Genomic DNA, 15799 nt, shown 5'->3' with positions numbered 1-15799 from the left:
TCTTTAAGTTTTTAACTTCTCAAGAATTACTTATTTCTTGACTGGGATATTCTATATTTATTTAGACTAAAGTGAGCCTAATGATACTATATATACATTTTTATTTATTTTGTTTCTTGGTACTTTTATTATATGACTTTCTCTGAGCTGTATGCTATGGCATTTTGTTTTCTTGATTAAGAAAAGTAACATTAGGGCTTCCCTGGTGGCGCAGTGGTTGAGAGTCCGCCTACCGACGCAGGGGACGTGAGTTCGTGCCCCGGTCCGGGAAGATCTCACATGCCGTGGAGCAGCTAGGCCCGTGAGCCATGGCCGCTGAGCCTGCGTGTCCGGAGCCTGTGCTCCGCAACCGGAGAGGCCACAACAGTGAGAGGCCTGCGTACCGCAAAAAAAGAAAAGAAAAGAAAAGAAAAGTAACATCAAATAGTATAGGGTTTTTTGGGTTTTGGTATTTTCCCCCCATAGTAGGATAACCAGAGGTTTTTTTGGCCTTTTTCTTTTTCATTTACATCTTTCACTTTTTAACACTATTTTATGAAGATAACCGGGAATGGGGGGGGACTTCTGTTTGAGTTCTTTGAGTCCCTGTAGCTTGCAGCCGTGATTAAGAGCAGGGGTTCCAAGGCAGACTGCCTGCATTGCAATCTTGGCTCCACTGTTCCCCAATTCTGTGGCTTTTGAGACAGTACTTCTCTAAGCCTCCATTTTCTTCTCTGGAAATTGGGCTGACAGTAGTATTCATAGGGCTTTGAGGATTAAATGGCATAATCCCCTTTAAGCCCTTAGCACAGTACCTGGAACACAGTAAAGCTCAATAAACGGTAGCTATTATTACTATTATTGTTATGATTGTTATTTTTCGGGGGACTGGGTATAAGTAGCTAGCTCTTAAGTTTTCTCATAATGGTAATTGAATAGTTACTTATAAGTAACGTTTGCCTTTTCTACCGAGCTATGTCTATTATCAAATGCCATTTTTGGCAGGTGAGGTAAAACAAGATTGTCCCCATGGGGAGTGTTCTTATGTGGTGGGGGAAACTGAAATCCTTAAATCTAAAACATGTTTATTTGTATCTACACAAAATAAAATTATTAAGAGAACTAACTGGTGGTGAAAGTATTGAATCTCTTAAAGACCATATAAATAATAAAACACCAAATTATGTATTCTGAAAATCGCAATGCTGTATACTCTGATTTTTTTCTTTTATTAGGAAGTATTTCTGGATACTATAATCACACTTTCATGGACTTTTTTTGGTGGGGGGGGGGCTGCATGTCTGGCTTGCGAGATCTTAGTGCCCCAACGAGGGATCGAGCCCCGGGCCCCAGCAGTGAGAGCCCCAAGTCCTAACCACTGGACCGCCACGGATTTCCCCATGAACTAATTTTTAGCAAACTGTTTTGTGATGTATTTGATCAAATGCTGCTTATTCTAAGGTAATCCAAATGAAGTCATCATAGTAATTAAGATTCTAGGTACAGCTAGCGGTTTTGTTCTTCTCTTGGAAAGACCCACTCTCCTTGGAGCACAGAGCCCATTAAGCATTGTTGGCTACATATGTTCTCTGTTGAAAGGGCTGGCTTCTCCTTTCTCCCTAGCCTGCCAACTTTGTGTCTTAAAAATATAAAATCTCTTAGTCACAGCTCTAAGTCAGTGATTAGAGGCAGTGTTGGCAGCATTTTATAGTTGATATCTTCTGTTAGCCTTAGAAAAATCTGACACAACACTATGATGGTAATCGTCTTAAAAGTACAGTTGACCCTTGAACAACATGGGTTTGAACTGCACAGATCCACTTATATGCCAGTTTTTTCCAAAAATGCATAATACAGTAATACACAATCTGCAGTTGGTTGGAATTACAGTATGGAGGGCCGGCTATAAAGTTAAACGTGGATTTTCTACTGCATAGAGCGTCAGCACTCCTAACCCCTGCGTTGTTCAAGGGTCAGCTGAATGCTAAAACTAATTCAAAATGAGTGAAATGTGAAATTAATTGCCCAAGGACAGTAAGAGGTACTCCTTTCTGCCTACTAAAAATGAAACAAAACCAAATCCCTAGTTAATATTTATTGTTCCCCTTTTAGTAAAAAATACCTTGTTGTGGTAATGGCAATATCGTAGTATTTAGTAGTATTTCTGTTTTTTTTCTGTGTTTTTTTTTTGCGGTACGCGGACCTCTCACTGCTGTGGCCTCTCCCGTTGCAGAGCACAGGCTCCCGACGCGCAGGTTCAGCGGCCATGGCTCACGGGCCCAGCCGCTCCGTGGCATGTGGGATCTTCCTGCACCGGGGCATGAACCCGTGTCCCCTGCATCGGCAGGCGGACTCTCAACCACTGCGCCACCAGGGAAGCCCAGTATTATTTCTTTTTAAAACAGAAAATATTCCTCTAGTTCCACAGTTAAAATTTATGATAGCATGAGAAGAAAGTAAAAATATTTCATTGTTCTTTCTTACATTAAAGTAGTGATTGGGCTGGTTCCAGATAAAGATGAAGAAGCACACTCCACCATGGCTCTTCCACTGAGTACAGCTATGAATGCACAGAGCAGCTGTTTGAGGACTCTGAAAAGAAAATAGCAGGTGGGTTGGGCAAGAAGACTAGAATTTGAAGTACCACTGAACCAGTGATGAATGAGTCTTATCATTTTCCTCCCTCTGGTATCCCCCAGCCTGAATTCAACACATTGGAAACCTAGAAGTGAGTACTGGGGAGCAGACCAGGAGTACCAGAAGCCTTTGGGTCTGACCCAAGAAGTAAAAGGGTAACTTCTAATATTTGGAGAGAGTGCAGAAATCCTTTTTCTTTTTCTTCCCCCCCACCCTTTCTGTGTTCTTTTACAGCCCACCCCCAAGCAATCCCATGGTGGTGACAGTGTCAACTACTGGCAATGGGAGCCTGCAGGAGCCAAAACTCAGGGAGATAGCCCTACCTTTCCAGTACAGCTGTGTTTCCAAGAGGGTGGAACCAACCTTCATTTTTTTCTCTTTGTTCTCTATCTGCTTGGCCCTGGATGCAAAAGATGGTGGCAGAAGTACACAGGGTAACTAAAGCCAGATTTCTTTTGGCCTGAGAACCAATAGAAGGAATTAGAAAGTACCAGGGAGATCATAGAAAGGAAGGAACTCAAAAAAGTGACCTTATAAAGCTGTTTGTGTAGTTATGAGTCTGCCCCCAATCTGCTAATGTGTATGGATCTGATTCTTTTCAGCATGTTAAAGACTTAGAAACTGAATAGGTAGACCACCACCCAAATCCCAGACCAGCAGTTGGGAGGCATTCACATGCAGTAGGTCCAAAAAGCACTGCAAAAATTTTGAAAGCTGCACCTGTCTTCTGTAGGCTATGATTCCAATGTCAGTTCACCTTTCAAAAACTGACTGGTGTTGAACACCTGAAAGTAACCAAAAGAAACAAAAAAAGCCTTTGCCTGCAACCTTACCAGGTTGACTACCTCCTGAAACAAACAAAAACTGTATTCTCCATAGGATTTAAACAAGGCCCAGAGTTGGTAACAATATTCAAAATGTCAAGGATACGATCAAAAATTTTCTGGCATAGAAAACTCTGCAAATTTGGTGAAAAACTTAAAACCTATAGATTTAAGAAGGCCAAAGAAATCCATATCATAATGGAAATCCAATCACAAACATAATGAAACTGGACAATGATCTGGAAAGCAGCCAGTGAAAAGCATTATCTATAGGGAAACAATTATTTGAATGACTGGATTTCTCATCAGAAATCATGGAGGCCAGCAGGAAGTGGCACAATATTTCTAAATTGCTGAAAGGAAAGAATTGTCAACCAGAATTCTATATCCACAGAAAATATCCTTCAGGAACAAAAGTGATCTAAAGCCATTCTTGGATGAAGGAAAAGGAAGAGAATCCGTTGCCAGCAGACTTGGTGTAAAAAAGAATTACTAAAGGAAGTTCTTCAGTTAGAAGGGAAATGATACCATAAGGGAAACCGAAACATTTCAGGAATGAAGGAAGAGCAATAGAAATGGTAATTATCTAGGTTAAAAGAATATTCTGTTGAGTTCTTAAAATATGTTTGATAGTAGAAATAAAATATAGCATATATGGTGTTCTCACTGTGTGTAGATGTAATACATAAGATATCAGTAGCATAAAGGAGGAGGATAAAGAGACCCATATGATAGTAAACTTTCTACATTCCACTCAAAGTGAAAAAATATTTAAGTAGACTGAAAAGTATGGATATCCTCATCCCTCAAGCAATCACTAAAAGAACTATGCAAAGAAATATAATAACACGGTAGATAAAATGAAATACTAAAAAACATTTTTAAAAAGTGGGGGGCAAGAAAAGGGCACCAGGAGCAAAATACAGGAAACAAACACAAACCAAATAACAAAGTGGTAGGCCTAAATGCAGCATATCAACACTTACATCAAACGCAAATAGTTAAAGCACGCAGAGATTGTCAGAATCAAAGCACAAAACACTAGAACCAGTTGTACTCTCTGCAAGAAGCTTACTTCAAATATAATGGTATTTGAAGGTAACAAGTAGGTTACAAGTAAGAGGATGGAAAAAACATGCAATGCAAACACTAATCAAAAGAAAGCTACCTGGACTGTGTTAATATTAAAAAGTAGACTTCAAAAAAAAAAAAAAAAAAAAGTAGACTTCAAAGGGGAAAGGTGCGGGGGGGGTAGGGATAAATTGAGAGTTTGGGATTGACATAAACACACTACTATATTAAAACAGATAACCACCAAGGACCTACCATATAGCACAGGGAACTCTGCTCAGTGTTCTGTAACAACCGAAATGGGAAACGAATTTGAAAAAGAATAGATACATGTATGTGTATAACTGAATCACTTTGTTGTACACCTGAAATTAACACAACATTAATCAACTATACTCCAATATAAAATAAAATTTTTTTAAAATTAGATTTCAGAGCAAAGAATATTTCCAAGCATAAAGAGGGACAATATATTGATAAAACGGTCAATTCACCAAGACATAATAATCCTAAATGTGATTACACGTAAACAGCTTCAAAATGCATGAAGCAAAACCTGAACTGAACTGAAAGAAGAAACAAAAATCCACAATTATATTTGAAACCTACAATGCAACTCTGACATCATATATCCAGAGTTAGCACAGACTTCACTGGTTAAAAGCAAAGTCCTCCATGAGACCCCCTCACTTCAAACACAAGCTGCAAGCTCTGGGGTTCCCAGGCCACCTGCACTTCTGACCAACTGGCTACAAATTCCGGGGTACCCTCTATCCCCTCCGGTTTCATAATTTGCTAGAGTGACTCACAGAATTCAACAAAGCACTATACTTAGCAGTTTTATTATAAAAGGTATGTCAGGACCAGTCAAATGAAGAGACATAGGGTAAGAACTGAGAGGGTACCAAATGCAAAGTTTCCATGTTCTTTGGGCAAATTACTCTCCCAGCACATACATATATGATTACCAATCAGGGAAGCTCACCTGAGCTTTGGCTGTCCATTATGTTTCATCATGTAGGAATGATTGAATCATTGGCCAAGTACTAGAACTCAATCTCCAACCTCACTGCATCTCCCCAAAGGATGGGCCAGACATCTGGCCTAAGATCACCAACCCTCTAATCATATGACTGGCCCTTCTGGCATGGCCAGGCCCCATCGCAAGTTATCTCATTAGTATAAACTCAAGACATGGTTCTAGGGCCCACCATGAATAACAAAGACTCTTCTATCACTCAGGAAATTCCTAAGATTTAGAGGTTAATTCCCAGGAACCAGGGACAAAGACTAAATAAATTATTATACAACAATTTACTCAGTAATAAAACTTGTAAATAGAAAATTAGCAAGGATGTAGAAAAACACCACCACCATCAACCAGCTGGATCTAATTGACACATAGAACACTCAGTTCAACAGCAGAATACTTCTAGTTCATGTGAGACATTCATTAATGTCATACTGGAAACTAGCCAGTGCAACAAGGCAAGAAAAATAAAGGCATCCAAATTGGAAAGGAAGAAGTAACTATCCATATTTATAGATAACATGACGGGACACATAGAGAATTCTATGGAATCTACAAAAAGGCTACTGAAACTAGTAAGTGAGTTTATCAAGGTTGCAGGTTACAAGATCAACATATATAATTTTATTTCTGTATAGTGTATGCAACAAACAGGTATGGAAATTTAAAAGACAAATACATTTTTAATATCACAAAGCTCAATATCAAAAAAATAATCAAAAAATGAGCAGAAGATCCAAAGAGACATTTCTCCAGAGAAGACATACAGATGGCCAACAGGCTCATGAAAAGATGCCCAATATTGCTAATTATTAGAGAAATAGGAATTGAAACTACTATGAGGTATCACCTCACACCAGTCAGAATGGCCATCATCAAAAAGTCTACAAATAATAAATGCTGGAGACAGTGTGGAGAAAAGAGAACCCTCCTACACTGTTGGTAGTAATGTAAATTGGTACAGCCACTACGGAGAACAGTATAGAGGTTCCTTAAAAAACTAAAAACAGAGCTACCATATGATCCTGCAACACTCGTAGGCATATATACAGAGAAAACCGTAATTTGAAAAGATACATGCACCCTGATGTTCATAGCAGCACTATTTACAATAGCCAGGACATGAATGGATAGAGAAGATGTGGTATATATATATATGTAAAATTAGCCATAAAAAAGAATGAAATAGTACCATTTGCAGCAACATGGATGGACCTAGAGATTATGATACTAAGTAAAGTCAGAGAAAGACAAATATATGATATCACTTATATGTGGAATCTAAAAAAAAAAATGATACAAATGAACTTATTTACAAAACAGAAACAGACTAACAGACAGAAAATAGACATGGTTACCAAAAGGGAAAGGTAGGGGGAAGGGATAAACTGGAATTTGGGAATAACATATACACACTACTATATATAAAATAAATAATAAGAACCTACTTAAAAAAAATTTAAATCATCACAATATATGCACTGGAAACTACAAAAGATTGTTGAGAGAAATTAAGAAGAGTTAAAAAATGAGTAATATATCTTATTCATGGGTCAGAAGAATTGGTATTATTAAGATCTCATTTTTCCCTAAGTTGATTTATAGATTCAATGCAATGTCAATTAAAATACCAGCAGGCTTTTTTTTTTTGTAGAAATTGGTATGCTGATTCTAAAGATTTATATGGAAAGCAAAGGACCTAAGATAGCTAAAACAATTCTGCAAAAGAAGAATTAAAGTGAAAAGCTAGGTACTTCCCTGGTGGTGCAGTGGTTAGGAATCTGCCTGCCAATGCAGGGGACACGGGTTTGAGCCCCAGTCTGGGAAGATCCCACATGCTGCAGAGCAACTAAGCCTTTGCGCCACAACTACTGAACCTGCTGAACCATAAAACTTCCAGGAGAAAATCTTTTGGGTCCTTGGCTAGGCAGATACAATTTATAAAAGAATTTATGAAACTTTATAAAGTTTTATAAATTTATAAAACTTTATATATAAATTTTATATAAAATTTATATATAAATATATAAATATAAATTTTATATAAAATTTATAAAACTAAAGAATTTATAAAAGATTCTTTTATAAATTTATAAAATTTATAAAAGATTCTTTATAAAAGAATTATAAAAGAATTTATAAAACTTTATAAAATCTTTATAAAACTTCAAAATCGAAATCTTATGTTCTTCCAAAGACTTAAGAGAATGAGAAGACAAGCCACATATCAGAAAAACATTATTTGCAAGCATATATCTGATAAGTGACTTGTATCCATAATATATAAAGAACTATCAAAACTCAGTAAAACTGGGCTTCCCTGGTGGCACAGTGGTTAAGAATCTGCCTGCCAATACAGGGCACATGGGTTCGAGCCCTGGTCCAGGAAGATCCCACATGCTGCAGAGCAGCTAAGCCCATGCACCACAACCACTGAACCTGCACTCTAGAGCCCGCGAGCCACAACTACTGAGCCTGTGAGCCACAACTACTGAGCCCACATACCACAACTACTGAAGCCCGTGTGCCTAGAGCCCCTGCTCCGGAACAAGAGAAGCCACCGCAATGAGAAGCCCGCGCACCACAACGAAGAGTAGCCCCTGTTCACCACAACTAGAGAAAGCCTGCGCGCAGCAACAAAGACCCAACACAGCCAAAAATAAATAAAATTTAAAAAACCAAAACAAACAAAAAAACGAGTAAAACTGTCAAAACTCCCCTTGCCCCGCAACAAAAGTACACAAAAGATTTGAACACTTAACTGAAAAAGGTGGAAAGATGGCAAATAAGCACAAGATGTTCAACATCTTCAGTTTTTAAGGAAATGAAAATTAAAATCACAAAATACCACTACAGATCTATTACGATGGCTAAAATTAAAAAGACTGACCATACCAAGTGCTGACAAAGATGTGGGACAACCAAATCTCATACTGCTGGTAGGAATGTAAACTGTTACAACCATTTGGAAGACAGGCAGTTTCTTTAAAAGTTATACATAACGTCTAATCATCCATTCAAAGACTTGTACCTGAATGTTCATAGCAGCTTTATTTATTAATAGCCGAAACACTATCAATAGACACAACTGAAAAGTCCATCAACAGGTTTTTGGATAGACAAATTGTGACACATCCATACATAGCAATACTATTCAGTAATGAAAAGGAATGAACTGTTTATACACACAACAAGGTAGATGAATCTCAAAATAATTATGCTGAGTCAAAGAAGCCAGACATGAAAGAGTACATACTAAATGACTTAACTTACATGAAATTCTAAAAAGTGCAAACTAGTATATAGTGACTGCAGATCAGTGGTTTCCTTGGGGAAGAGGGGAGATGTGGATGGAAGGGATTATAATGAGACATGAGGAACCTTTGGAGGTGATGGATATATTCACTATGTTAATTATAGTGACAGTTTCATGGGTGTACACATATACAAAAATTTGTGAAATTGTATATTCTGAATATTTGCAGTTTATTGTATACCAGTTATACCTCAATATGGTGTTTTGAAGAAAAGGAGATAACCTCCTGAAAAAAACTGCAGTTAGCTGGCAGCCTCCAATTGCCACATCTGTGAGATTTGCTGCAGGTTCACACTGATATGTCACTCTTCCTGGGCTGTTCCCAGCCAGTAACTGACCATGGCAGGGATACTAGCACTGGGCCAGTCCTGCCCCGTATAACCTGGCCAAGACCGAGAGCTGCACTGCAGGCTGAGGCTCTTCCTACCCAATCTTCCTTCCTCCCTGCTCTCCCTTCACAGGTGTCAGAACTGCACTGTGGTCTGAGGCTCTTTCCCTCTCCTGCTTCCACTTCTGTTCACAGGCATTTCTGCCAATAGACCTTTACACTTATTACATCTTGGTATATGCTTTCCAGAGGACTTGAGGTGATAACGGTATCTTCAAACGTGTTTTTGCTAATGTTCTGTTGGGTTGTTACTTCTTTAAGTGTTCTTGGAATGTTGGACAGGTTCTTTAACCTCTGTGCCTCAGTTTCCTCGGATGGCAGATAATAAGAACCTCATAGAGTTATTATGAAGGTTAAGTGAATTAGCATTTGTAAAGCACTGGGACCTGGGGCCTGGGACATAGTAATTTCTATGTGTTTATTAAATTAAAAAAACAGGAATCCTCTATGTTTTCAGAATGTCTTTTGTTAAATATGTCCCAAGCATTTTGCCCATTCTGTCATTCATATTTTATCTTTGTGTATGGATACTGTTTCGATCCCTTGGAAACTAATTTGTTTGTTATTGCTGCCATAACAGATTATCATAAATTTAGTGGCTTAAAAAACCCACACATTTATTCTCTTACAGGAACAGAAGTCTGAAGTGACTGAAAAAGGGCTAAAAGCAATCAGGATTCATTCCATCTGAGGGCTCCAGTGGAGAACCATTTTTTGCCTTTCCCAGCCTCCCAAGGCTGTTCTCATGGAGCTCATGGCTCCATGCTGCATCTCCTTTCCTACCCGTACTCTGTCACCACATCTCCTTCTTCCTTTGACCTTCTTGACTCCCTTTTATAAGGACCCTGGTGATTACATTTAGTTCCCACCCAGATAACCCAGGATAATCTTCACATTTTAATGACATCTTCAAAGTCCCTTTTGCCATCTAAGGTAACTGTCACAGATTCTGGGGGTTAGCTCAGGGATGTCTTTGGGAGAACCACTGTTCAGCCTACCACAGATACCTTTTGCCATGCAAAAGTTTCAGATTTTGATATAGTCACTTACTCTCTTAGTCCGTTCCTTTATGGTTTCAGTCTGACACCACTTTTCTTGGCATTCATGTACATGCAACCCAGAAATGCAGGGAATTCTAAGCCTGTGAGGTTCACCCTTGACCAGTGAGGGATGGCACTAATACTCCTACTTTTTGCTCCCTGTGTGGACAGTTCTGAGAATCATTTTATAAATCTTCTCAGAAGGTCCGATAGAATCAAGCACCAGTTACCCAGGGCAGTGGTGTAGTTGAAAACATCCTCGTATTGTCTTTTCCTCCTTTACATTTTCACCTCCCAGCCCTCACTCCTATCCCTGGAATGACTTCCCAAATAAGCTACTATAAGTAAGCCTTTGTCTCAGGCTCTGCTTTCAGGGGAACCTAGATTAAATGAACAGAAAAGACTCCTGGAAATTAAAAACATGACAGCTGAAGTGAAAAAGTAGAAGTGGGAAAAGAAAAAATTGCAGAAATACCTCAGAAAATGGAGCCAAAAAGAAAAAAGAGGCAGAAAAAAAGGCAAGAGTAGATAGGAAAAACAGTTCAAGATTTGGATATAGGAATTTCCTAAAAAAGAACCTGGAGTGGAAGAAATCATCAACAAGATTATTTAAGAAATTTTTGCAAAATTAAAGGACATGAATTTCCAGGCTGAAAGGGCCTGCCTAGTGCCTTGCATGAGGGTGAAAGTAGACCAAATATCAGGACCTGTGATCTCAGAATTTCAGTATAATGGTGATAAAGAACAGCTCCTATAAGCTTCCAGAGGAAAAAGGGGGAGAGGTCTTTTTTTTAAAATTAATTAATTTATGTATTTTTTACTGCTACTCTTTGTTGCTGTGTGTGGGCTTCTCAGTGCGGTGGCTTCTGTTGTGGAACAGAGGCTCTAGGTGCACGGGCTTCAGTAGTTGTGGCTCGTGGCCTCTAGGGTGCAGGCTCAGTAGTTGTGGCGCACGGGCTTAGTTGCTCCGCGGCATGTGGGATCTTCCCGGACCAGGGATCGAACCCGTGTCCCCTGCATCGGCAGGTGGATTCTTAACCACTGCACCACCAGGGAAGTCCCGGGGGTGGGGGGGTGGTTCTTTAAAAGGATCAGAACTTTTAAAAGGATCAGATGCCTTTAAAAGGCATCAGAGTGGCTTTGGACTTCTCAAGGGCAATACTAGAAACTAGAATATGGTGGAGCAATGCCTTCAACATTCTGAAGGAAAACTGTTTCCATCCTGTTTAACTGTATTCATCTAAACAGTTAAAGGGAAATATTGAATAAAGACATTTCCCAGACACATTTAGATTAGGTTTTACTGAGGTGGCCCTCCAATCTCAGTATCTTGAAAAAAGTTTATTTTTTGCTCAAATTACAGACAGTTGTGGCTCCTCAGCAAATCGCCGGGGGCAATAATCTACTCTACAGTGTCTCAGAAATTTACCTCCCACATAGCCTTTTTCAGGAAGTCATTCAAGGAGGTGTTCCTCTAAAATGGAATGAATCAAGAAAGACGAAGACATGGGATATAGGAAGTGGATACCTAACATAGGAGACAGCAGGAAGGAATCCCAAGGATGGTGGTGAAGGGGGAACTCGGATGACAGCTGTGCGGCAGGGATGGAGCCACCAGACCAGATCAGAGGTAGGTCAGAGGGCTCCTGAGGCACTTCTTGAAGAAAAGGACAAAAATCTGATGTGAGTGAATGTACTATGAAGGGATATATTTAACTGATAGAGAGGTGGGTGGTGAAGTAGTGATCGGTACACAGAAAACCAAGCAAATTTAAAAAATATTAATTCTAGGGAAAACATCATGTTACACAGGAAAAGAAAATCATAGTGATAGTAGCTTGGCCCTGAGTTGCCTTCAAATTATGAAAACACTGAATATTAAAATATAACTAAAATTGGGGGGAAGGAATACTGGGCGGATGGAAGTTCCCTAGGGAAGTCAGTTGAAGAGCTAATTTCCTTATCTGTTGAAGTCTTCAACAGGTAGTGCCTAAGATGAAGTTAAAAAAGACACTTAAGTATACAAACATAAAAAGAATCAGTTAAAAGGGTTAAACCTGGTTTTTGCTCTTCAAGGAGAACAGGGGATGGAGGTGGGGGAAAAGGGCTGAAACTGCTGTTGTCTTAAAACCATGTAGAGCCAACTGAGGCTTCAAATGATTGACTCTGATTAAAATACTGAGTTTAAATAACAATCTCCCCATCCTGGGCAGAACAAGAACGAAATGATTCTCATACTCAGATAGGGCAACGTCATAATGCAGTGTCCAGTGCAGGCCCATAGAGGGCTCAAGAGGGCCTTGACTTCCTTTGAACTTTGTGTATAAACTGTGTTTATAGCTGGCTTCTTTACTAAATTCTTCTGTTGACTTTTGATCTTCATGAGATAATATTGTTGACCTTGAAGTCCTGGGAATATAGTATAGTCAGTGATCTCAAGAAACTGGGAGAAAGTGGTCAGTGTGAAGTAATTTAAAAGAAATTTCAGGATTGTTGAGTAAGAATGTATCCTTCCGCCTTTCTGTGGACATAGGAAAAGTGCTTTAAAAAAATCCAACATTTTGCATCTTTCCTCTTCGTTTGCATCTTTTTGTAAAACTATGAAATCTATTTAAAACCTAAAATTTGGGCTTCCCTGGTGGCGCAGTGGTTGAGAGTCCGCCTGCCGATGCAGGGGACGCGGGTTCGTGCCCCAGTCCGGGAAGATCCCACATGCTGCGGAGCGGCTGGGCTCGTGAGCCATGGCCGCTGAGCCTGCGCGTCCGGAGCCTGTGCCCCGCAACGGGAGAGGCCACGACAGTGAGAGGCCCGTGTACCGCAAAAAAAAAACCCTAAAATTATTTTCTATTTGTGGTGACTCAGGACATATTACTTTATTTTGTCGTTCTTGATAATCTCCCAAAAGATATCTTTGTAAATTATCTTGTCTATTGTACATGGGCAAGTTTCTAGAAACTGGGGGTTCCACTTGTGTTTCTTTATTGGTTGTTTTGTTGTGTTGACGGAAAAAATCAATAAACCAATCTACAATAGGAGTAGAAAAGAGTTTTATTTGAGCCAAACTGAAGATTACAGCCCAGGAGACACAGATTCAAGTAGTGCTTGAATTGTGTTCTGCCAGACTACAAAATGGAGGAGGCTTACAAAGGCAAAGACTGCAAAATTACAGGAGCTGTTTGTCAAGAATTATAATTGGAGCTGGCAAGAAGTAAGGTTGCCTGCCAAGGAAGGATTGGTTGTAATCCCGAATGGTTGCATAGTTACAAGGGGAGACCTTGAGACCGTGAGGTTGCAGCTGGCAGCTATCAGATATTGTTTTGAGAACGGATGGTTGTGTCCTTGAGTCTGATACAGTTCAGAAAATTTAATTCTTAGTAATCCAGGAACGTGTCTGAAACAGTGTCCAAAATGGCCACTCAGCTCCATTTTGAAGGCTTGAACCACGGTTACTCCATTTTGATTTTTTTAAATGCATTCTTTGTGTTAATGGTTAAAGCAGATGTACAATGCATGTTTAATAGGTCACAAACAAGCTGTTCTTAGCCTAAAGTTCAAGTTAAATCATGTATAAGCCAGAATAAGTTCTTATACCTCACTATGTGAAAATCTCTTCTATTAGTTGGGGTAGCACCGTATGCTAACAGATGACTGTTAAATACGCTTGATTATAAAAATGATGAGAAATACAGATATGAAATAATTCTGTGTAATTGATTTTCTTACAAAATGCTCTCTCTTTAGGGCATTTTGTAAAATAGCCATTTGGTATCCTCACCTCCAGTCTAAAGTCCCAGGGGATCTGTAATCTGTTCATTTTGAGGTAGATAACACTGTTGTGATTAGTAGCAGGTGATATGAGAATCTAACTCTAATAAAATACATACAGGGTCTGATGCAATCAATAATCTTTCAATTGGCATCTGAAAAGGAACTTACTGATAAGCATCCAGAGAGCAGAGAGTGCAAGGCAGGAGCCCCATGGTGAATAAACGTGAAGGAAAAGTTTGAGTGGAAGCAGAAGTAAACAGCAGTTTATTGGAACTGATATGAGCCTGGAATTGGGAAGAGTGCAAGTCATGCTTTAGAAATCTAGGGAGAAATGCAACAAATCTGGAGTGTCCGATGGCCTTAGAAAATAATATTTTTAAATGAATTTCTATTTTTATCTGTACATGGTTGTTGAGAAATCAAATAATCAAGGCTTAGAATAAAATATAACAATCCCCTTCCCTCATTTTTCTCATTCTACTTTCAAGTCTTTTGGCATTTACCTCTGAATATCTAAATAAAATGCCTATAATGCATATTTCTTGGTTTGTCAATTTTAGACATGACCTATTGATTTTTTCTTATAATAAAGACTTAAGTATTATACACCCGCCCCTACTGCTCCCACTGCATCCTCCCAAGATAGTAACAATAACTTTGTGTTAAATCAATAGTGGTTACCTAATGATGACTATGTAAATATGCCCACTACACAGCCAAGCAGTGTACCATGATTAGATTTGCTTTCTTGAACAACTTCCTGTTTTTCCTGTTGTTAATCATTTTCCTCCTTCACTTATTTTTCTATCTTCCTTTCCTTAGTTTTTTTTCCCTAAATAAGCCATCAGATCTGACAAATATCTGTTCATGTTATTTCCCAAAAAGTTAACTCAGTTAGTATATAATTTCATTTCTTCCCTGGAGACCTGCCTCCCAACCATTTGTCTTCCTCTTTCAATCTGGACAGGTTGCTTTCTAAGCCTGCTGCACAGTTGTCAGCCCAGGCTGCTCCTTTATTAGATGCCCTGTTTCCCAAATACCATGTCTTCCCCTTTCATATTTTACCCCCTTGTTTTGCTGGAGCACATCCTCTAGTAATATCCCTAGAAATGGGTGCATGAGAAGTAAAAATATATTTAGTCCTTATATGTATGAGAATGTTCTTAATTTTCCCTCACACTTTATTATAGAATTCTTCTTTGGAGATAATTTTCCCACAACTTTTGAAGGCCTGGCTTCACTATTTTATGGCATCCAGTGTTATTGCTAAGAAGTCTGAGGATATTCTGATTATTGAGTCTTTGTGTTGACTATTTTTGGTTTTTTGGGTCCCCCCCAACCAAAGCTTTTAGGATCTTCTCTTTTTCTTTAGTATTCTGAAATTTCACAATGACTTGCATTGGTGTGTTCTTCTGGCTTTTTATTGTGTCTTTTTAATCTGGAGACTCCTGTGCTTTGGTTTGGGAAATATTCTTGGATTATTTCTTTAATAATTTCCTTCTGTCTATATTCTCTTTTCTCTCTTACGGAGCTCTTATTAGTCTGGTGACTTCCTGGATCGATCTTCTGATTTTTCTTTTCCTTTTTTTTTTTTTTTTCTTCCACTGTCTATCTCTTTGATTTGTGTTCTATTTTTCTGGGAGAATTCCTCAACTCTATCTTCTGACCTTTCTCTTAAATTTCAAAAAGTGCATTCTAATTCTCTGCATGCTTCTTTTTTAATTGTGTCCTGTTCCTGCTTCAATT

This window comes from Phocoena phocoena, chromosome 1, assembly GCF_963924675.1.
Source record: "Phocoena phocoena chromosome 1, mPhoPho1.1, whole genome shotgun sequence".
Lineage (NCBI taxonomy): Eukaryota > Metazoa > Chordata > Mammalia > Artiodactyla > Phocoenidae > Phocoena > Phocoena phocoena.
Note: the sequence above shows the minus strand (reverse complement) of the source record.